Here is a 20,760-nt window from a genome sequence, read left to right on the forward strand (position 1 = left end):
CGGAAATTCATGTAATAGGGAAATCATTAAAGGAATATGAGGAGGAAAGCGGGCAAAAAGTAAACATGGAAAAGACAAAGGCCTTGACAATAAAAGACGCCGACTTCACCGCGACCAGTGAATGGAAAGAGGTGACCTCGATGGACATTCTGGGCATTCCATGGAGTAGGACTTCCACGGAGACGACAAACGCAGTATGGGAAAAGGCAACGAGAATGATAAAAGGAACATTAGCGCAATTGAGAGACAGGGACCTAAACATACATCAGAAAGTCCTTGCGATAAACGCATTGTTATTATCCAAGGCATGGTACGCCGCACTGATTTTCCCGTTGCCAGAAAAACATGGGGCTCTATTGACGAAAATAGCAACGCAATACCTTTGGGGAGGGCATTTGCTAAGAGTAGCAAAGAGCCAGGCCTGTCTACCCAAGGGGAAGGGGGGCCTAGGGCTGATCGACGTGCGGGACAAAGCCCTGGCACTCTATGCAAAGACAGTAATAAACATCCTATCCGACGACTGTCAACATTCAAAAGATCTGCTAAAGGCGGCATGGGGTGCACCAGGGCAGGATAGACTGCTGATGAAAACTATCAGGAAAGTTAAGGACTTAGTAGAAAAGATGCCGAGAGGAGTGACAGCCACCACCAAGTGCCTTTACCGACAACTCAGAAGCGACGACAACCACCGAATCAACATCGAAAAGCACATCCTATCGGTAAATTGGAAGAGAGTGTGGAAGAACATCAACGAAATAGCCATGACCCTAAGGACAAAGAGCGTCCTATTCCTATTCGCAAACTATATAGTGACCACCCAGCAAGTGAAACAAAACATGTATCTAACAAGCAGGAACGAATGCGAATACTGTGACAAAGCCGACACACAAGACCACAGGGTGTTCGAATGCACCATCTCAAGGAGGAGGTGGTGCCTAATAAAAAGAACATTTAGAGAATTAAACACCTTTGGAGAAAAGGAGATAGGAAATAGGAATATGATGATTCTGGATTTCAACATCTTTCCCCGCGTGAAAATGGAAACAATGTGCTGGCTGATTGGACAGCACCTTCTTACGGTACACAAGTGGGTTAAAATAGATATAGAAAGTTGGTGGGAACAAGTGAAAAAAGAGAGCAAAAACCTACCGGGCCGATTACAGCCATATTGGAAGAAAGTAGAACAAATGGTAAAAAAAGAAGTCATGAAAGAATAACAAGTTTAAAGAAAATTGGTCTTGGACTCAATGTAAACTGTCATGTATGCAAGGAAATATATTACCGATAACAAGTATGTGAATAAAGGGAATACGTTCAATAAATAAGAGCAGATAATAATGTAAACAATGTATCATTAATGTTTAACTGTGAAAAAAAGACGCAAAGGGGATGTTTAAAAAAAAAATTTGACTATTTATAATTGGCTTGATTTCATTGTAATCATTTTGTTCCCTATAAAGGATCTTGTATTGTTAATTCAAGTAAGGAAAATGTTCCCTAAGTTATGTGACGGTGAACACTTTCCGAATGCTTATAGTTCATAAGTGGTTCATACTTATATCATCCTTTGTTTAGAATTGTTCAATTGTGAAAATGTTCAATCTGTGGTCTTATGCACGCTTAAGATGGTGCACATGGTGTTAAATAACTATGTCTGTGAATGGAAATACATGCAATATAAAAAAAAAAAAAAAAAAAAAAAAATACCACGCTGAATACACCGGTTCTCGTCCGATCACCGAAGTTAAGCAGCATCGGGCCCGGATAGTACTTGGATGGGTGACCGCCTGGGAACACCGGGTGCCGTTGGCTTTCAATATTTTTTTTCCGAAACGAACGTATTTTGAGGCATTCTCTGATGTTTTAAATTTTTTTCAAATAATTTATTTTGCAATGCCAGACATTGCATGCGTGATTTTGAATTGGTATGTTCCCTTTTGACACCATTCCATTTCATCTAGATGCGACCAGCTCTCTTGGGGCAATGCATTGGTGCTGTAGTAACCCGTATCTCTTCCACATTTATCCAAAGTTCGTTTTGAGATGGCAAATTACCTCCGTCTCCCGCCATCATATAGTATGGTCGTGGACGGCCCGATGTATGCAAGCCGTGGGCAAGAAAATAGACGTCGTGTCGCGTCGTTGCAAGTGTTTGCGGGCTTGATATTGCTAAAATAGTTGACTCGAGAGTGGTGGAAATTGCCAACGGCCATACCACGCTGAATACACCGGTTCTCGTCCGATCACCGAAGTTAAGCAGCATCGGGCCCGGATAGTACTTGGATGGGTGACCGCCTGGGAACACCGGGTGCCGTTGGCTTTCAATATTTTTTTTCCGAAACGAACGTATTTTGAGGCATTCTCTGATGTTTTTAATTTTTTTCAAATAATTTATTTTGCAATGCCAGACATTGCATGCGTGATTTTGAATTGGTATGTTCCCTTTTGACACCATTCCATTTCATCTAGATGCGACCAGCTCTCTTGGGGCAATGCATTGGTGCTGTAGTAACCCGTATCTCTTCCACATTTATCCAAAGTTCGTTTTGAGATGGCAAATTACCTCCGTCTCCCGCCATCATATAGTATGGTCGTGGACGGCCCGACGTATGCAAGCCGTGGGCAAGAAAATAGACGTCGTGTCGCGTCGTTGCAAGTGTTTGCGGGCTTGATATTGCTAAAATAGTTGACTCGAGAGTGGTGGAAAATGCCAACGGCCATACCACGCTGAATACACCGGTTCTCGTCCGATCACCGAAGTTAAGCAGCATCGGGCCCGGATAGTACTTGGATGGGTGACCGCCTGGGAACACCGGGTGCCGTTGGCTTTCAATATTTTTTTTCCGAAACGAACGTATTTTGAGGCATTCTCTGATGTTTTTAATTTTTTTCAAATAATTTATTTTGCAATGCCAGACATTGCATGCGTGATTTTGAATTGGTATGTTCCCTTTTGACACCATTCCATTTCATCTAGATGCGACCAGCTCTCTTGGGGCAATGCATTGGTGCTGTAGTAACCCGTATCTCTTCCACATTTATCCAAAGTTCGTTTTGAGATGGCAAATTACCTCCGTCTCCCGCCATCATATAGTATGGTCGTGGACGGCCCGATGTATGCAAGCCGTGGGCAAGAAAATAGACGTCGTGTCGCGTCGTTGCAAGTGTTTGCGGGCTTGATATTGCTAAAATAGTTGACTCGAGAGTGGTGGAAATTGCCAACGGCCATACCACGCTGAATACACCGGTTCTCGTCCGATCACCGAAGTTAAGCAGCATCGGGCCCGGATAGTACTTGGATGGGTGACCGCCTGGGAACACCGGGTGCCGTTGGCTTTCAATATTTTTTTTCCGAAACGAACGTATTTTGAGGCATTCTCTGATGTTTTAAATTTTTTTCAAATAATTTATTTTGCAATGCCAGACATTGCATGCGTGATTTTGAATTGGTATGTTCCCTTTTGACACCATTCCATTTCATCTAGATGCGACCAGCTCTCTTGGGGCAATGAATTGGTGCTGTAGTAACCCGTATCTCTTCCACATTTATCCAAAGTTCGTTTTGAGATGGCAAATTACCTCCGTCTCCCGCCATCATATAGTATGGTCGTGGACGGCCCGATGTATGCAAGCCGTGGGCAAGAAAATAGACGTCGTGTCGCGTCGTTGCAAGTGTTTGCGGGCTTGATATTGCTAAAATAGTTGACTCGAGAGTGGTGGAAATTGCCAACGGCCATACCACGCTGAATACACCGGTTCTCGTCCGATCACCGAAGTTAAGCAGCATCGGGCCCGGATAATACTTGGATGGGTGACCGCCTGGGAACACCGGGTACCGTTGGCTTTCAATATTTTTTTTCCGAAACGAACGTATTTTGAGGCATTCTCTGATGTTTTTAATTTTTTTCAAATAATTTATTTTGCAATGCCAGACATTGCATGCGTGATTTTGAATTGGTATGTTCCCTTTTGACACCATTCCATTTCATCTAGATGCGACCAGCTCTCTTGGGGCAATGCATTGGTGCTGTAGTAACCCGTATCTCTTCCACATTTATCCAAAGTTCGTTTTGAGATGGCAAATTACCTCCGTCTCCCGCCATCATATAGTATGGTCGTGGACGGCCCGATGTATGCAAGCCGTGGGCAAGAAAATAGACGTCGTGTCGCGTCGTTGCAAGTGTTTGCGGGCTTGATATTGCTAAAATAGTTGACTCGAGAGTGGTGGAAAATGCCAACGGCCATACCACGCTGAATACACCGGTTCTCGTCCGATCACCGAAGTTAAGCAGCATCGGGCCCGGATAGTACTTGGATGGGTGACCGCCTGGGAACACCGGGTGCCGTTGGCTTTCAATATTTTTTTTCCGAAACGAACGTATTTTGAGGCATTCTCTGATGTTTTTAATTTTTTTCAAATAATTTATTTTGCAATGCCAGACATTGCATGCGTGATTTTGAATTGGTATGTTCCCTTTTGACACCATTCCATTTCATCTAGATGCGACCAGCTCTCTTGGGGCAATGCATTGGTGCTGTAGTAACCCGTATCTCTTCCACATTTATCCAAAGTTCGTTTTGAGATGGCAAATTACCTCCGTCTCCCGCCATCATATAGTATGGTCGTGGACGGCCCGATGTATGCAAGCCGTGGGCAAGAAAATAGACGTCGTGTCGCGTCGTTGCAAGTGTTTGCGGGCTTGATATTGCTAAAATAGTTGACTCGAGAGTGGTGGAAAATGCCAACGGCCATACCACGCTGAATACACCGGTTCTCGTCCGATCACCGAAGTTAAGCAGCATCGGGCCCGGATAGTACTTGGATGGGTGACCGCCTGGGAACACCGGGTGCCGTTGGCTTTCAATATTTTTTTTCCGAAACGAACGTATTTTGAGGCATTCTCTGATGTTTTTAATTTTTTTCAAATAATTTATTTTGCAATGCCAGACATTGCATGCGTGATTTTGAATTGGTATGTTCCCTTTTGACACCATTCCATTTCATCTAGATGCGACCAGCTCTCTTGGGGCAATGCATTGGTGCTGTAGTAACCCGTATCTCTTCCACATTTATCCAAAGTTCGTTTTGAGATGGCAAATTACCTCCGTCTCCCGCCATCATATAGTATGGTCGTGGACGGCCCGATGTATGCAAGCCGTGGGCAAGAAAATAGACGTCGTGTCGCGTCGTTGCAAGTGTTTGCGGGCTTGATATTGCTAAAATAGTTGACTCGAGAGTGGTGGAAATTGCCAACGGCCATACCACGCTGAATACACCGGTTCTCGTCCGATCACCGAAGTTAAGCAGCATCGGGCCCGGATAGTACTTGGATGGGTGACCGCCTGGGAACACCGGGTGCCGTTGGCTTTCAATATTTTTTTTCCGAAACGAACGTATTTTGAGGCATTCTCTGATGTTTTAAATTTTTTTCAAATAATTTATTTTGCAATGCCAGACATTGCATGCGTGATTTTGAATTGGTATGTTCCCTTTTGACACCATTCCATTTCATCTAGATGCGACCAGCTCTCTTGGGGCAATGCATTGGTGCTGTAGTAACCCGTATCTCTTCCACATTTATCCAAAGTTCGTTTTGAGATGGCAAATTACCTCCGTCTCCCGCCATCATATAGTATGGTCGTGGACGGCCCGATGTATGCAAGCCGTGGGCAAGAAAATAGACGTCGTGTCGCGTCGTTGCAAGTGTTTGCGGGCTTGATATTGCTAAAATAGTTGACTCGAGAGTGGTGGAAATTGCCAACGGCCATACCACGCTGAATACACCGGTTCTCGTCCGATCACCGAAGTTAAGCAGCATCGGGCCCGGATAGTACTTGGATGGGTGACCGCCTGGGAACACCGGGTGCCGTTGGCTTTCAATATTTTTTTTCCGAAACGAACGTATTTTGAGGCATTCTCTGATGTTTTAAATTTTTTTCAAATAATTTATTTTGCAATGCCAGACATTGCATGCGTGATTTTGAATTGGTATGTTCCCTTTTGACACCATTCCATTTCATCTAGATGCGACCAGCTCTCTTGGGGCAATGCATTGGTGCTGTAGTAACCCGTATCTCTTCCACATTTATCCAAAGTTCGTTTTGAGATGGCAAATTACCTCCGTCTCCCGCCATCATATAGTATGGTCGTGGACGGCCCGATGTATGCAAGCCGTGGGCAAGAAAATAGACGTCGTGTCGCGTCGTTGCAAGTGTTTGCGGGCTTGATATTGCTAAAATAGTTGACTCGAGAGTGGTGGAAATTGCCAACGGCCATACCACGCTGAATACACCGGTTCTCGTCCGATCACCGAAGTTAAGCAGCATCGGGCCCGGATAGTACTTGGATGGGTGACCGCCTGGGAACACCGGGTGCCGTTGGCTTTCAATATTTTTTTTCCGAAACGAACGTATTTTGAGGCATTCTCTGATGTTTTTAATTTTTTTCAAATAATTTATTTTGCAATGCCAGACATTGCATGCGTGATTTTGAATTGGTATGTTCCCTTTTGACACCATTCCATTTCATCTAGATGCGACCAGCTCTCTTGGGGCAATGCATTGGTGCTGTAGTAACCCGTATCTCTTCCACATTTATCCAAAGTTCGTTTTGAGATGGCAAATTACCTCCGTCTCCCGCCATCATATAGTATGGTCGTGGACGGCCCGACGTATGCAAGCCGTGGGCAAGAAAATAGACGTCGTGTCGCGTCGTTGCAAGTGTTTGCGGGCTTGATATTGCTAAAATAGTTGACTCGAGAGTGGTGGAAAATGCCAACGGCCATACCACGCTGAATACACCGGTTCTCGTCCGATCACCGAAGTTAAGCAGCATCGGGCCCGGATAGTACTTGGATGGGTGACCGCCTGGGAACACCGGGTGCCGTTGGCTTTCAATATTTTTTTTCCGAAACGAACGTATTTTGAGGCATTCTCTGATGTTTTTAATTTTTTTCAAATAATTTATTTTGCAATGCCAGACATTGCATGCGTGATTTTGAATTGGTATGTTCCCTTTTGACACCATTCCATTTCATCTAGATGCGACCAGCTCTCTTGGGGCAATGCATTGGTGCTGTAGTAACCCGTATCTCTTCCACATTTATCCAAAGTTCGTTTTGAGATGGCAAATTACCTCCGTCTCCCGCCATCATATAGTATGGTCGTGGACGGCCCGATGTATGCAAGCCGTGGGCAAGAAAATAGACGTCGTGTCGCGTCGTTGCAAGTGTTTGCGGGCTTGATATTGCTAAAATAGTTGACTCGAGAGTGGTGGAAATTGCCAACGGCCATACCACGCTGAATACACCGGTTCTCGTCCGATCACCGAAGTTAAGCAGCATCGGGCCCGGATAGTACTTGGATGGGTGACCGCCTGGGAACACCGGGTGCCGTTGGCTTTCAATATTTTTTTTCCGAAACGAACGTATTTTGAGGCATTCTCTGATGTTTTAAATTTTTTTCAAATAATTTATTTTGCAATGCCAGACATTGCATGCGTGATTTTGAATTGGTATGTTCCCTTTTGACACCATTCCATTTCATCTAGATGCGACCAGCTCTCTTGGGGCAATGCATTGGTGCTGTAGTAACCCGTATCTCTTCCACATTTATCCAAAGTTCGTTTTGAGATGGCAAATTACCTCCGTCTCCCGCCATCATATAGTATGGTCGTGGACGGCCCGATGTATGCAAGCCGTGGGCAAGAAAATAGACGTCGTGTCGCGTCGTTGCAAGTGTTTGCGGGCTTGATATTGCTAAAATAGTTGACTCGAGAGTGGTGGAAATTGCCAACGGCCATACCACGCTGAATACACCGGTTCTCGTCCGATCACCGAAGTTAAGCAGCATCGGGCCCGGATAATACTTGGATGGGTGACCGCCTGGGAACACCGGGTACCGTTGGCTTTCAATATTTTTTTTCCGAAACGAACGTATTTTGAGGCATTCTCTGATGTTTTTAATTTTTTTCAAATAATTTATTTTGCAATGCCAGACATTGCATGCGTGATTTTGAATTGGTATGTTCCCTTTTGACACCATTCCATTTCATCTAGATGCGACCAGCTCTCTTGGGGCAATGCATTGGTGCTGTAGTAACCCGTATCTCTTCCACATTTATCCAAAGTTCGTTTTGAGATGGCAAATTACCTCCGTCTCCCGCCATCATATAGTATGGTCGTGGACGGCCCGATGTATGCAAGCCGTGGGCAAGAAAATAGACGTCGTGTCGCGTCGTTGCAAGTGTTTGCGGGCTTGATATTGCTAAAATAGTTGACTCGAGAGTGGTGGAAAATGCCAACGGCCATACCACGCTGAATACACCGGTTCTCGTCCGATCACCGAAGTTAAGCAGCATCGGGCCCGGATAGTACTTGGATGGGTGACCGCCTGGGAACACCGGGTGCCGTTGGCTTTCAATATTTTTTTTCCGAAACGAACGTATTTTGAGGCATTCTCTGATGTTTTTAATTTTTTTCAAATAATTTATTTTGCAATGCCAGACATTGCATGCGTGATTTTGAATTGGTATGTTCCCTTTTGACACCATTCCATTTCATCTAGATGCGACCAGCTCTCTTGGGGCAATGCATTGGTGCTGTAGTAACCCGTATCTCTTCCACATTTATCCAAAGTTCGTTTTGAGATGGCAAATTACCTCCGTCTCCCGCCATCATATAGTATGGTCGTGGACGGCCCGATGTATGCAAGCCGTGGGCAAGAAAATAGACGTCGTGTCGCGTCGTTGCAAGTGTTTGCGGGCTTGATATTGCTAAAATAGTTGACTCGAGAGTGGTGGAAAATGCCAACGGCCATACCACGCTGAATACACCGGTTCTCGTCCGATCACCGAAGTTAAGCAGCATCGGGCCCGGATAGTACTTGGATGGGTGACCGCCTGGGAACACCGGGTGCCGTTGGCTTTCAATATTTTTTTTCCGAAACGAACGTATTTTGAGGCATTCTCTGATGTTTTAAATTTTTTTCAAATAATTTATTTTGCAATGCCAGACATTGCATGCGTGATTTTGAATTGGTATGTTCCCTTTTGACACCATTCCATTTCATCTAGATGCGACCAGCTCTCTTGGGGCAATGCATTGGTGCTGTAGTAACCCGTATCTCTTCCACATTTATCCAAAGTTCGTTTTGAGATGGCAAATTACCTCCGTCTCCCGCCATCATATAGTATGGTCGTGGACGGCCCGATGTATGCAAGCCGTGGGCAAGAAAATAGACGTCGTGTCGCGTCGTTGCAAGTGTTTGCGGGCTTGATATTGCTAAAATAGTTGACTCGAGAGTGGTGGAAATTGCCAACGGCCATACCACGCTGAATACACCGGTTCTCGTCCGATCACCGAAGTTAAGCAGCATCGGGCCCGGATAGTACTTGGATGGGTGACCGCCTGGGAACACCGGGTGCCGTTGGCTTTCAATATTTTTTTTCCGAAACGAACGTATTTTGAGGCATTCTCTGATGTTTTAAATTTTTTTCAAATAATTTATTTTGCAATGCCAGACATTGCATGCGTGATTTTGAATTGGTATGTTCCCTTTTGACACCATTCCATTTCATCTAGATGCGACCAGCTCTCTTGGGGCAATGCATTGGTGCTGTAGTAACCCGTATCTCTTCCACATTTATCCAAAGTTCGTTTTGAGATGGCAAATTACCTCCGTCTCCCGCCATCATATAGTATGGTCGTGGACGGCCCGATGTATGCAAGCCGTGGGCAAGAAAATAGACGTCGTGTCGCGTCGTTGCAAGTGTTTGCGGGCTTGATATTGCTAAAATAGTTGACTCGAGAGTGGTGGAAATTGCCAACGGCCATACCACGCTGAATACACCGGTTCTCGTCCGATCACCGAAGTTAAGCAGCATCGGGCCCGGATAGTACTTGGATGGGTGACCGCCTGGGAACACCGGGTGCCGTTGGCTTTCAATATTTTTTTTCCGAAACGAACGTATTTTGAGGCATTCTCTGATGTTTTTAATTTTTTTCAAATAATTTATTTTGCAATGCCAGACATTGCATGCGTGATTTTGAATTGGTATGTTCCCTTTTGACACCATTCCATTTCATCTAGATGCGACCAGCTCTCTTGGGGCAATGCATTGGTGCTGTAGTAACCCGTATCTCTTCCACATTTATCCAAAGTTCGTTTTGAGATGGCAAATTACCTCCGTCTCCCGCCATCATATAGTATGGTCGTGGACGGCCCGATGTATGCAAGCCGTGGGCAAGAAAATAGACGTCGTGTCGCGTCGTTGCAAGTGTTTGCGGGCTTGATATTGCTAAAATAGTTGACTCGAGAGTGGTGGAAAATGCCAACGGCCATACCACGCTGAATACACCGGTTCTCGTCCGATCACCGAAGTTAAGCAGCATCGGGCCCGGATAGTACTTGGATGGGTGACCGCCTGGGAACACCGGGTGCCGTTGGCTTTCAATATTTTTTTTCCGAAACGAACGTATTTTGAGGCATTCTCTGATGTTTTTAATTTTTTTCAAATAATTTATTTTGCAATGCCAGACATTGCATGCGTGATTTTGAATTGGTATGTTCCCTTTTGACACCATTCCATTTCATCTAGATGCGACCAGCTCTCTTGGGGCAATGCATTGGTGCTGTAGTAACCCGTATCTCTTCCACATTTATCCAAAGTTCGTTTTGAGATGGCAAATTACCTCCGTCTCCCGCCATCATATAGTATGGTCGTGGACGGCCCGATGTATGCAAGCCGTGGGCAAGAAAATAGACGTCGTGTCGCGTCGTTGCAAGTGTTTGCGGGCTTGATATTGCTAAAATAGTTGACTCGAGAGTGGTGGAAATTGCCATCGGCCATACCACGCTGAATACACCGGTTCTCGTCCGATCACCGAAGTTAAGCAGCATCGGGCCCGGATAGTACTTGGATGGGTGACCGCCTGGGAACACCGGGTGCCGTTGGCTTTCAATATTTTTTTTCCGAAACGAACGTATTTTGAGGCATTCTCTGATGTTTTTAATTTTTTTCAAATAATTTATTTTGCAATGCCAGACATTGCATGCGTGATTTTGAATTGGTATGTTCCCTTTTGACACCATTCCATTTCATCTAGATGCGACCAGCTCTCTTGGGGCAATGCATTGGTGCTGTAGTAACCCGTATCTCTTCCACATTTATCCAAAGTTCGTTTTGAGATGGCAAATTACCTCCGTCTCCCGCCATCATATAGTATGGTCGTGGACGGCCCGATGTATGCAAGCCGTGGGCAAGAAAATAGACGTCGTGTCGCGTCGTTGCAAGTGTTTGCGGGCTTGATATTGCTAAAATAGTTGACTCGAGAGTGGTGGAAATTGCCAACGGCCATACCACGCTGAATTCACCGGTTCTCGTCCGATCACCGAAGTTAAGCAGCATCGGGCCCGGATAGTACTTGGATGGGTGACCGCCTGGGAACACCGGGTGCCGTTGGCTTTCAATATTTTTTTTCCGAAACGAACGTATTTTGAGGCATTCTCTGAGGTTTTTAATTTTTTTCAAATAATTTATTTTGCAATGCCAGACATTGCATGCGTGATTTTGAATTGGTATGTTCCCTTTTGACACCATTCCATTTCATCTAGATGCGACCAGCTCTCTTGGGGCAATGCATTGGTGCTGTAGTAACCCGTATCTCTTCCACATTTATCCAAAGTTCGTTTTGAGATGGCAAATTACCTCCGTCTCCCGCCATCATATAGTATGGTCGTGGACGGCCCGATGTATGCAAGCCGTGGGCAAGAAAATAGACGTCGTGTCGCGTCGTTGCAAGTGTTTGCGGGCTTGATATTGCTAAAATAGTTGACTCGAGAGTGGTGGAAATTGCCAACGGCCATACCACGCTGAATACACCGGTTCTCGTCCGATCACCGAAGTTAAGCAGCATCGGGCCCGGATAGTACTTGGATGGGTGACCGCCTGGGAACACCGGGTGCCGTTGGCTTTCAATATTTTTTTTCCGAAACGAACGTATTTTGAGGCATTCTCTGATGTTTTTAATTTTTTTCAAATAATTTATTTTGCAATGCCAGACATTGCATGCGTGATTTTGAATTGGTATGTTCCCTTTTGACACCATTCCATTTCATCTAGATGCGACCAGCTCTCTTGGGGCAATGTATTGGTGCTGTAGTATCGTAATCTTCCACATTTATCCAAAGTTCGTTTTAAGATGGCAAATTACCTCCGTCTCCCGCCATCATATGGTCGTGGACGGCCCGATGTACTATATGCAAGCCGTGGGCAAGAAAATAGGCGTCGTTACAAGTGTTTGCGGGCTTGATATTGCTAAAATAGTTGACTCGAGAGTGGTGGAAATTGCCAACGGCCATACCACGCTGAATACACCGGTTCTCGTCCGATCACCGAAGTTAAGCAGCATCGGGCCCGGATAGCACTTGGATGGGTGACCGCCTGGGAACACCGGGTGCCGTTGGCTTTCAATATTTTTTTTCCGAAACGAAATTTTTTTGAGGCATTCTCTGATGTTTTTAATTTTTTTCAAATAATTTATTTTGCAATGCCGTTCGTTAGACATTGCATGCGTGATTTTGAATTGGTATGTTCCCTTTTGACACCATTCCATTTCATCTAGATGCGACCAGCTCTCTTGGGGCAATGCATTGGTACTGTAGTAACCCGTATCTCTTCCACATTTATCCAAAGTTCGTTTTGAGATGGCAAATTACCTCCGTCTCCCGCCATCATATAGTATGGTCGTGGACGGCCCGACGTATGCAAGCCGTGGGCAAGAAAATAGACGTCGTGTCGCGTCGTTGCAAGTGTTTGCGGGCTTGATATTGCTAAAATAGTTGACTCGAGAGTGGTGGAAAATGCCAACGGCCGGGCAAGGCGGAAACGACCGAGCAGAGACAGAAGACGAAGAAGAAGGACAAAGGAAAGAACAGCCTAAGCGTCGGACTCCAGGAGATAGCGGTGAGGTACGCATATATGAAGGAAGCCAAATGGAAAAGGGATGCAAAAAATACAGGGAATGATAAGGGGAAGCAAATGGGAACCCCGAATCCGGAATCCCAATGAATTACACATTGAACCCAAAATTGAGAATAGGCACGCTTAATGTATGTGGGGTTACAAGTAAAAACAGAATAGAAAAAGTATTCGACCTATTTAAAAGAGAAGACCTGGACATCCTACTATTGCAAGAGGTCATGGTGAGTGTACATTGGGAAACGGGCCCGGCGGAGATCTATATAAACAACCAAGAGCGGGAAAGAGGCACTGCGATCATGTTAAAAAGAAACATCACCGGAGAAAAAATGACAATGCTACCATCCGGGAGGGCGATGGCCATGACGATCCTTGGGATAAGGATAATAAATGTGTACGGCCCGGCCGGCACCAGGAAACTTCAGGAGAGGAGGGAATTTTACTCGCGGGACCTCCTGCCCCTGCTGAGCGACTTCCAAGGAATGGCACTGTTAGGGGGTGATTTTAACGCAATCATAGACGAGGAAGATAGCCAAAACAACGATGGAGGAGGAGCAAAATACCCACTGTGTGGTCCCCTAAAATCGATAGTTAAAAACCTCAGAGCCACTGACGCAAACAGATTAACAAGCACAAAAGATAACCTTCCGTACACCATCTACGGCGACAAATGGGCAACAAGGCAGGACCGCTTTTACGCATCCTACGACTTGAAAACCCATATATCCTCCTATGCGGTTCTTCCAGTGGCATGCTCCGACCACTGCGCAGTTATTATATCGGTCGATGGATCCCAAAGCAGGACGAGGCATCAGCCAAGGAAAAAGGAGTGGAGGATGAACGTCGAGCTGCTATATGAGAAAGACACCAGAGCCATACTGAAAGAAAACATCCAGCGATGGGAGGAAAGCTGGAGAGGATTGGATCCAAGCGAAAGGTGGGAAAACTCCAAAGTAAAAATAAGAAACCTTTTCGCACAACTGCACAGGGAGAGAGCCGAAGAAATCAGGGAAACCATGGCTTTTTACAGAGAAGCGCTCGAGGAGAGCCTAAAGACGAGAGAAAGGGAACGGAGCAACTGGGGGGAGATAAAAGAACTAAAAAGGAAAATCTTCGGAATGGAAGAGGAAAGGGCGAAAATATCAACATGGCACAGAAGCAAAATATGTTTGCCAGAAGAACATGCCTCGGTGTATTATCTGGGGAGGAGGTTAAAGGATTGCGCCAACAACTTACTCAAAAACGGCATTTTGAACGAGAACGGAACGAGGTTAAAAGAAGAGAGAGAAATCATAGAGCATGTATGCCACCATTTTGAGACTCTCCTTTCTGGGGAGGACACATCACTCAAGGAAGAGACAGAAAATCTCACGCCACTCCCCCAACTGCCAGTGGAGGTGGCAGAGAGGATGGCGGAAAGAATCACAAGGGAGGAGTGCGAGGATGCTATGAGATGGCTCCCCAAGGGGAGGTCCCCGGGTACCGACGGTATCCCTTTTGAATTCTACGTAGAATTCTGGGAAGAGCTGAAGGATTTAATCATTCCAGCGATAGAGAACATCCTCCAAAATGGCACCCTCACCACGACCCAAAGAGAGGGGAAAATTGTCCTAGTGCCGAAAAGAAAAGAGCCAAGGAGCCTAAATGACTACAGACCCATCACCCTCCTCAACGCCGATTACAAGGTAGTAGCTAAAATCGTTAAAACCAGACTCAACGAAGCCGTGGAAAAGATAATCGGGCCAGACCAACACATAGTAGGAAAGGGGAGGAACATTGTAACGGCGCTGACAACGATCAGAGACGCAATCGCGAGCCACGAGAGCAGGCAGGGCGCGGGCCTTAAACTGGTAGCGGTAGATATTGAGAAGGCTTTCGACAGGGTGAACATAAACCACGTATTGAACACATTAAAGAGGATGGGATTCCCCGAAAAGTTTTTGAATACAATAAAAATGTTCACGAACAACATCACGTCGAAAGTAAAATTGAGCGCGGGGGCCGAAACAAAGTCGTTCCCCGTGAGAAGATCAATCAGACAAGGCTGTCCGCTTTCGATGCTTCTGTTCTCTATATCACTGGAGCCCCTGCTACATAGTCTTCGCAGAAACATTAAAGGAATCCCGGCGGGGAACGGAAAAGTGTCCGCGGTGGCTTATGCGGACGACGTAACGATCTTCGCCCAAGATCAAGCGGAAATTCATGTAATAGGGAAATCATTAAAGGAATATGAGGAGGAAAGCGGGCAAAAAGTAAACATGGAAAAGACAAAGGCCTTGACAATAAAAGACGCCGACTTCACCGCGACCAGTGAATGGAAAGAGGTGACCTCGATGGACATTCTGGGCATTCCATGGAGTAGGACTTCCACGGAGACGACAAACGCAGTATGGGAAAAGGCAACGAGAATGATAAAAGGAACATTAGCGCAATTGAGAGACAGGGACCTAAACATACATCAGAAAGTCCTTGCGATAAACGCATTGTTATTATCCAAGGCATGGTACGCCGCACTGATTTTCCCGTTGCCAGAAAAACATGGGGCTCTATTGACGAAAATAGCAACGCAATACCTTTGGGGAGGGCATTTGCTAAGAGTAGCAAAGAGCCAGGCCTGTCTACCCAAGGGGAAGGGGGGCCTAGGGCTGATCGACGTGCGGGACAAAGCCCTGGCACTCTATGCAAAGACAGTAATAAACATCCTATCCGACGACTGTCAACATTCAAAAGATCTGCTAAAGGCGGCATGGGGTGCACCAGGGCAGGATAGACTGCTGATGAAAACTATCAGGAAAGTTAAGGACTTAGTAGAAAAGATGCCGAGAGGAGTGACAGCCACCACCAAGTGCCTTTACCGACAACTCAGAAGCGACGACAACCACCGAATCAACATCGAAAAGCACATCCTATCGGTAAATTGGAAGAGAGTGTGGAAGAACATCAACGAAATAGCCATGACCCTAAGGACAAAGAGCGTCCTATTCCTATTCGCAAACTATATAGTGACCACCCAGCAAGTGAAACAAAACATGTATCTAACAAGCAGGAACGAATGCGAATACTGTGACAAAGCCGACACACAAGACCACAGGGTGTTCGAATGCACCATCTCAAGGAGGAGGTGGTGCCTAATAAAAAGAACATTTAGAGAATTAAACACCTTTGGAGAAAAGGAGATAGGAAATAGGAATATGATGATTCTGGATTTCAACATCTTTCCCCGCGTGAAAATGGAAACAATGTGCTGGCTGATTGGACAGCACCTTCTTACGGTACACAAGTGGGTTAAAATAGATATAGAAAGTTGGTGGGAACAAGTGAAAAAAGAGAGCAAAAACCTACCGGGCCGATTACAGCCATATTGGAAGAAAGTAGAACAAATGGTAAAAAAAGAAGTCATGAAAGAATAACAAGTTTAAAGAAAATTGGTCTTGGACTCAATGTAAACTGTCATGTATGCAAGGAAATATATTACCGATAACAAGTATGTGAATAAAGGGAATACGTTCAATAAATAAGAGCAGATAATAATGTAAACAATGTATCATTAATGTTTAACTGTGAAAAAAAGACGCAAAGGGGATGTTTAAAAAAAATTTGACTATTTATAATTGGCTTGATTTCATTGTAATCATTTTGTTCCCTATAAAGGATCTTGTATTGTTAATTCAAGTAAGGAAAATGTTCCCTAAGTTATGTGACGGTGAACACTTTCCGAATGCTTATAGTTCATAAGTGGTTCATACTTATATCATCCTTTGTTTAGAATTGTTCAATTGTGAAAATGTTCAATCTGTGGTCTTATGCACGCTTAAGATGGTGCACATGGTGTTAAATAACTATGTCTGTGAATGGAAATACATGCAATAAAAAAAAAAAAAAAAAAATACCACGCTGAATACACCGGTTCTCGTCCGATCACCGAAGTTAAGCAGCATCGGGCCCGGATAGTACTTGGATGGGTGACCGCCTGGGAACACCGGGTGCCGTTGGCTTTCAATATTTTTTTTCCGAAACGAACGTATTTTGAGGCATTCTCTGATGTTTTAAATTTTTTTCAAATAATTTATTTTGCAATGCCAGACATTGCATGCGTGATTTTGAATTGGTATGTTCCCTTTTGACACCATTCCATTTCATCTAGATGCGACCAGCTCTCTTGGGGCAATGCATTGGTGCTGTAGTAACCCGTATCTCTTCCACATTTATCCAAAGTTCGTTTTGAGATGGCAAATTACCTCCGTCTCCCGCCATCATATAGTATGGTCGTGGACGGCCCGATGTATGCAAGCCGTGGGCAAGAAAATAGACGTCGTGTCGCGTCGTTGCAAGTGTTTGCGGGCTTGATATTGCTAAAATAGTTGACTCGAGAGTGTTGGAAAATGCCAACGGCCAAACCACGCTGAATACACCGGTTCTCGTCCGATCACCGAAGTTAAGCAGCATCGGGCCCGGATAGTACTTGGATGGGTGACCGCCTGGGAACACCGGGTGCCGTTGGCTTTCAATATTTTTTTTCCGAAACGAACGTATTTTGAGGCATTCTCTGATGTTTTTAATTTTTTTCAAATAATTTATTTTGCAATGCCAGACATTGCATGCGTGATTTTGAATTGGTATGTTCCCTTTTGACACCATTCCATTTCATCTAGATGCGACCAGCTCTCTTGGGGCAATGTATTGGTGCTGTAGTAACCCGTATCTCTTCCACATTTATCCAAAGTTCGTTTTGAGATGGCAAATTACCTCCGTCTCCCGCCATCATATAGTATGGTCGTGGACGGCCCGATGTATGCAAGCCGTGGGCAAGAAAATAGACGTCGTGTCGCGTCGTTGCAAGTGTTTGCGGGCTTGATATTGCTAAAATAGTTGACTCGAGAGTGGTGGAAAATGCCAACGGCCATACCACGCTGAATACACCGGTTCTCGTCCGATCACCGAAGTTAAGCAGCATCGGGCCCGGATAGTACTTGGATGGGTGACCGCCTGGGAACACCGGGTGCCGTTGGCTTTCAATATTTTTTTTCCGAAACGAACGTATTTTGAGGCATTCTCTGATGTTTTTAATTTTTTTCAAATAATTTATTTTGCAATGCCAGACATTGCATGCGTGATTTTGAATTGGTATGTTCCCTTTTGACACCATTCCATTTCATCTAGATGCGACCAGCTCTCTTGGGGCAATGCATTGGTGCTGTAGTAACCCGTATCTCTTCCACATTTATCCAAAGTTCGTTTTGAGATGGCAAATTACCTCCGTCTCCCGCCATCATATAGTATGGTCGTGGACGGCCCGATGTATGCAAGCCGTGGGCAAGAAAATAGACGTCGTGTCGCGTCGTTGCAAGTGTTTGCGGGCTTGATATTGCTAAAATAGTTGACTCGAGAGTGGTGGAAATTGCCAACGGCCATACCACGCTGAATACACCGGTTCTCGTCCGATCACCGAAGTTAAGCAGCATCGGGCCCGGATAGTACTTGGATGGGTGACCGCCTGGGAACACCGGGTGCCGTTGGCTTTCAATATTTTTTTTCCGAAACGAACGTATTTTGAGGCATTCTCTGATGTTTTAAATTTTTTTCAAATAATTTATTTTGCAATGCCAGACATTGCATGCGTGATTTTGAATTGGTATGTTCCCTTTTGACACCATTCCATTTCATCTAGATGCGACCAGCTCTCTTGGGGCAATGCATTGGTGCTGTAGTAACCCGTATCTCTTCCACATTTATCCAAAGTTCGTTTTGAGATGGCAAATTACCTCCGTCTCCCGCCATCATATAGTATGGTCGTGGACGGCCCGATGTATGCAAGCCGTGGGCAAGAAAATAGACGTCGTGTCGCGTCGTTGCAAGTGTTTGCGGGCTTGATATTGCTAAAATAGTTGACTCGAGAGTGGTGGAAATTGCCAACGGCCATACCACGCTGAATACACCGGTTCTCGTCCGATCACCGAAGTTAAGCAGCATCGGGCCCGGATAGTACTTGGATGGGTGACCGCCTGGGAACACCGGGTGCCGTTGGCTTTCAATATTTTTTTTCCGAAACGAACGTATTTTGAGGCATTCTCTGATGTTTTTAATTTTTTTCAAATAATTTATTTTGCAATGCCAGACATTGCATGCGTGATTTTGAATTGGTATGTTCCCTTTTGACACCATTCCATTTCATCTAGATGCGACCAGCTCTCTTGGGGCAATGCATTGGTGCTGTAGTAACCCGTATCTCTTCCACATTTATCCAAAGTTCGTTTTGAGATGGCAAATTACCTCCGTCTCCCGCCATCATATAGTATGGTCGTGGACGGCCCGATGTATGCAAGCCGTGGGCAAGAAAATAGACGTCGTGTCGCGTCGTTGCAAGTGTTTGCGGGCTTGATATTGCTAAAATAGTTGACTCGAGAGTGGTGGAAATTGCCAACGGCCATACCACGCTGAATTCACCGGTTCTCGTCCGATCACCGAAGTTAAGCAGCATCGGGCCCGGATAGTACTTGGATGGGTGACCGCCTGGGAACACCGGGTGCCGTTGGCTTTCAATATTTTTTTTCCGAAACGAACGTATTTTGAGGCATTCTCTGATGTTTTTAATTTTTTTCAAATAATTTATTTTGCAATGCCAGACATTGCATGCGTGATTTTGAATTGGTATGTTCCCTTTTGACACCATTCCATTTCATCTAGATGCGACCAGCTCTCTTGGGGCAATGCATTGGTGCTGTAGTAACCCGTATCTCTTCCACATTTATCCAAAGTTCGTTTTGAGATGGCAAATTACCTCCGTCTCCCGCCATCATATAGTATGGTCGTGGACGGCCCGACGTATGCAAGCCGTGGGCAAGAAAATAGACGTCGTGTCGCGTCGTTGCAAGTGTTTGCGGGCTTGATATTGCTAAAATAGTTGACTCGAGAGTGGTGGAAATTGCCAACGGCCATACCACGCTGAATACACCGGTTCTCGTCCGATCACCGAAGTTAAGCAGCATCGGGCCCGGATAGTACTTGGATGGGTGACCGCCTGGGAACACCGGGTGCCGTTGGCTTTCAATATTTTTTTTCCGAAACGAACGTATTTTGAGGCATTCTCTGATGTTTTTAATTTTTTTCAAATAATTTATTTTGCAATGCCAGACATTGCATGCGTGATTTTGAATTGGTATGTTCCCTTTTGACACCATTCCATTTCATCTAGATGCGACCAGCTCTCTTGGGGCAATGCATTGGTGCTGTAGTAACCCGTATCTCTTCCACATTTATCCAAAGTTCGTTTTGAGATGGCAAATTACCTCCGTCTCCCGCCATCATATAGTATGGTCGTGGACGGCCCGATGTATGCAAGCCGTGGGCAAGAAAATAGACGTCGTGTCGCGTCGTTGCAAGTGTTTGCGGGCTTGATATTGCTAAAATAGTTGACTCGAGAGTGGTGGAAAATGCCAACGGCCATACCACGCTGAATACACCGGTTCTCGTCCGATCACCGAAGTTAAGCAGCATCGGGCCCGGATAGTACTTGGATGGGTGACCGCCTGGGAACACCGGGTGCCGTTGGCTTTCAATATTTTTTTTCCGAAACGAACGTATTTTGAGGCATTCTCTGATGTTTTTAATTTTTTTCAAATAATTTATTTTGCAATGCCAGACATTGCATGCGTGATTTTGAATTGGTATGTTCCCTTTTGACACCATTCCATTTCATCTAGATGCGACCAGCTCTCTTGGGGCAATGCATTGGTGCTGTAGTAACCCGTATCTCTTCCACATTTATCCAAAGTTCGTTTTGA

At 45.2% G+C, this 20,760-nt stretch overlaps 28 non-coding genes and 2 pseudogenes across 28 annotated transcripts; all 30 read left to right on the plus strand.

Moving 5' to 3' along the window:
- The first annotated feature begins 1,703 nt into the window (after window positions 1–1,703).
- On the plus strand, window positions 1,704–1,802 carry LOC139699173 (5S ribosomal RNA; annotated as a pseudogene).
- Window positions 1,803–2,201: 399 nt separating this feature from the next.
- Window positions 2,202–2,320, plus strand: LOC139699308 (5S ribosomal RNA). The gene has a single exon (XR_011703197.1). It is a non-coding gene; the product is annotated as a 5S ribosomal RNA (ribosomal RNA).
- A 389-nt stretch (window positions 2,321–2,709) lies between these two features.
- LOC139699311 (5S ribosomal RNA) lies at window positions 2,710–2,828 on the plus strand. The gene has a single exon (XR_011703199.1). It is a non-coding gene; the product is annotated as a 5S ribosomal RNA (ribosomal RNA).
- A 389-nt stretch (window positions 2,829–3,217) lies between these two features.
- On the plus strand, window positions 3,218–3,336 carry LOC139699312 (5S ribosomal RNA). The gene has a single exon (XR_011703200.1). It is a non-coding gene; the product is annotated as a 5S ribosomal RNA (ribosomal RNA).
- A 389-nt stretch (window positions 3,337–3,725) lies between these two features.
- Window positions 3,726–3,844, plus strand: LOC139699142 (5S ribosomal RNA). The gene has a single exon (XR_011703068.1). It is a non-coding gene; the product is annotated as a 5S ribosomal RNA (ribosomal RNA).
- A 389-nt stretch (window positions 3,845–4,233) lies between these two features.
- Window positions 4,234–4,352, plus strand: LOC139699313 (5S ribosomal RNA). The gene has a single exon (XR_011703201.1). It is a non-coding gene; the product is annotated as a 5S ribosomal RNA (ribosomal RNA).
- A 389-nt stretch (window positions 4,353–4,741) lies between these two features.
- LOC139699314 (5S ribosomal RNA) lies at window positions 4,742–4,860 on the plus strand. The gene has a single exon (XR_011703202.1). It is a non-coding gene; the product is annotated as a 5S ribosomal RNA (ribosomal RNA).
- A 389-nt stretch (window positions 4,861–5,249) lies between these two features.
- On the plus strand, window positions 5,250–5,368 carry LOC139699315 (5S ribosomal RNA). Its single transcript, XR_011703203.1, has one exon. It is a non-coding gene; the product is annotated as a 5S ribosomal RNA (ribosomal RNA).
- Window positions 5,369–5,757: 389 nt separating this feature from the next.
- Window positions 5,758–5,876, plus strand: LOC139699316 (5S ribosomal RNA). Its single transcript, XR_011703204.1, has one exon. It is a non-coding gene; the product is annotated as a 5S ribosomal RNA (ribosomal RNA).
- Window positions 5,877–6,265: 389 nt separating this feature from the next.
- LOC139699317 (5S ribosomal RNA) lies at window positions 6,266–6,384 on the plus strand. The gene has a single exon (XR_011703205.1). It is a non-coding gene; the product is annotated as a 5S ribosomal RNA (ribosomal RNA).
- A 389-nt stretch (window positions 6,385–6,773) lies between these two features.
- LOC139699318 (5S ribosomal RNA) lies at window positions 6,774–6,892 on the plus strand. Its single transcript, XR_011703206.1, has one exon. It is a non-coding gene; the product is annotated as a 5S ribosomal RNA (ribosomal RNA).
- A 389-nt stretch (window positions 6,893–7,281) lies between these two features.
- LOC139699319 (5S ribosomal RNA) lies at window positions 7,282–7,400 on the plus strand. The gene has a single exon (XR_011703207.1). It is a non-coding gene; the product is annotated as a 5S ribosomal RNA (ribosomal RNA).
- A 389-nt stretch (window positions 7,401–7,789) lies between these two features.
- LOC139699144 (5S ribosomal RNA) lies at window positions 7,790–7,908 on the plus strand. The gene has a single exon (XR_011703070.1). It is a non-coding gene; the product is annotated as a 5S ribosomal RNA (ribosomal RNA).
- A 389-nt stretch (window positions 7,909–8,297) lies between these two features.
- LOC139699320 (5S ribosomal RNA) lies at window positions 8,298–8,416 on the plus strand. The gene has a single exon (XR_011703208.1). It is a non-coding gene; the product is annotated as a 5S ribosomal RNA (ribosomal RNA).
- A 389-nt stretch (window positions 8,417–8,805) lies between these two features.
- On the plus strand, window positions 8,806–8,924 carry LOC139699323 (5S ribosomal RNA). Its single transcript, XR_011703210.1, has one exon. It is a non-coding gene; the product is annotated as a 5S ribosomal RNA (ribosomal RNA).
- Window positions 8,925–9,313: 389 nt separating this feature from the next.
- LOC139699324 (5S ribosomal RNA) lies at window positions 9,314–9,432 on the plus strand. The gene has a single exon (XR_011703211.1). It is a non-coding gene; the product is annotated as a 5S ribosomal RNA (ribosomal RNA).
- A 389-nt stretch (window positions 9,433–9,821) lies between these two features.
- Window positions 9,822–9,940, plus strand: LOC139699325 (5S ribosomal RNA). Its single transcript, XR_011703212.1, has one exon. It is a non-coding gene; the product is annotated as a 5S ribosomal RNA (ribosomal RNA).
- A 389-nt stretch (window positions 9,941–10,329) lies between these two features.
- Window positions 10,330–10,448, plus strand: LOC139699326 (5S ribosomal RNA). Its single transcript, XR_011703213.1, has one exon. It is a non-coding gene; the product is annotated as a 5S ribosomal RNA (ribosomal RNA).
- Window positions 10,449–10,837: 389 nt separating this feature from the next.
- LOC139699685 (5S ribosomal RNA) lies at window positions 10,838–10,956 on the plus strand. Its single transcript, XR_011703552.1, has one exon. It is a non-coding gene; the product is annotated as a 5S ribosomal RNA (ribosomal RNA).
- Window positions 10,957–11,345: 389 nt separating this feature from the next.
- Window positions 11,346–11,464, plus strand: LOC139699606 (5S ribosomal RNA). The gene has a single exon (XR_011703478.1). It is a non-coding gene; the product is annotated as a 5S ribosomal RNA (ribosomal RNA).
- Window positions 11,465–11,853: 389 nt separating this feature from the next.
- Window positions 11,854–11,972, plus strand: LOC139699327 (5S ribosomal RNA). The gene has a single exon (XR_011703214.1). It is a non-coding gene; the product is annotated as a 5S ribosomal RNA (ribosomal RNA).
- A 376-nt stretch (window positions 11,973–12,348) lies between these two features.
- Window positions 12,349–12,467, plus strand: LOC139699136 (5S ribosomal RNA). The gene has a single exon (XR_011703062.1). It is a non-coding gene; the product is annotated as a 5S ribosomal RNA (ribosomal RNA).
- Window positions 12,468–16,865: 4,398 nt separating this feature from the next.
- LOC139699174 (5S ribosomal RNA) lies at window positions 16,866–16,964 on the plus strand (annotated as a pseudogene).
- Window positions 16,965–17,363: 399 nt separating this feature from the next.
- Window positions 17,364–17,482, plus strand: LOC139699681 (5S ribosomal RNA). The gene has a single exon (XR_011703549.1). It is a non-coding gene; the product is annotated as a 5S ribosomal RNA (ribosomal RNA).
- Window positions 17,483–17,871: 389 nt separating this feature from the next.
- On the plus strand, window positions 17,872–17,990 carry LOC139699328 (5S ribosomal RNA). The gene has a single exon (XR_011703215.1). It is a non-coding gene; the product is annotated as a 5S ribosomal RNA (ribosomal RNA).
- A 389-nt stretch (window positions 17,991–18,379) lies between these two features.
- Window positions 18,380–18,498, plus strand: LOC139699329 (5S ribosomal RNA). The gene has a single exon (XR_011703216.1). It is a non-coding gene; the product is annotated as a 5S ribosomal RNA (ribosomal RNA).
- A 389-nt stretch (window positions 18,499–18,887) lies between these two features.
- LOC139699330 (5S ribosomal RNA) lies at window positions 18,888–19,006 on the plus strand. Its single transcript, XR_011703217.1, has one exon. It is a non-coding gene; the product is annotated as a 5S ribosomal RNA (ribosomal RNA).
- Window positions 19,007–19,395: 389 nt separating this feature from the next.
- LOC139699607 (5S ribosomal RNA) lies at window positions 19,396–19,514 on the plus strand. The gene has a single exon (XR_011703479.1). It is a non-coding gene; the product is annotated as a 5S ribosomal RNA (ribosomal RNA).
- A 389-nt stretch (window positions 19,515–19,903) lies between these two features.
- LOC139699331 (5S ribosomal RNA) lies at window positions 19,904–20,022 on the plus strand. Its single transcript, XR_011703218.1, has one exon. It is a non-coding gene; the product is annotated as a 5S ribosomal RNA (ribosomal RNA).
- Window positions 20,023–20,411: 389 nt separating this feature from the next.
- LOC139699332 (5S ribosomal RNA) lies at window positions 20,412–20,530 on the plus strand. The gene has a single exon (XR_011703219.1). It is a non-coding gene; the product is annotated as a 5S ribosomal RNA (ribosomal RNA).
- The last annotated feature ends 230 nt before the right edge of the window (window positions 20,531–20,760 follow it).

This window comes from Hetaerina americana, unplaced genomic scaffold (genome assembly GCF_022747635.1).
Source record: "Hetaerina americana unplaced genomic scaffold, ioHetAmer1.1.p SCAF_9, whole genome shotgun sequence".
Lineage (NCBI taxonomy): Eukaryota > Metazoa > Arthropoda > Insecta > Odonata > Calopterygidae > Hetaerina > Hetaerina americana.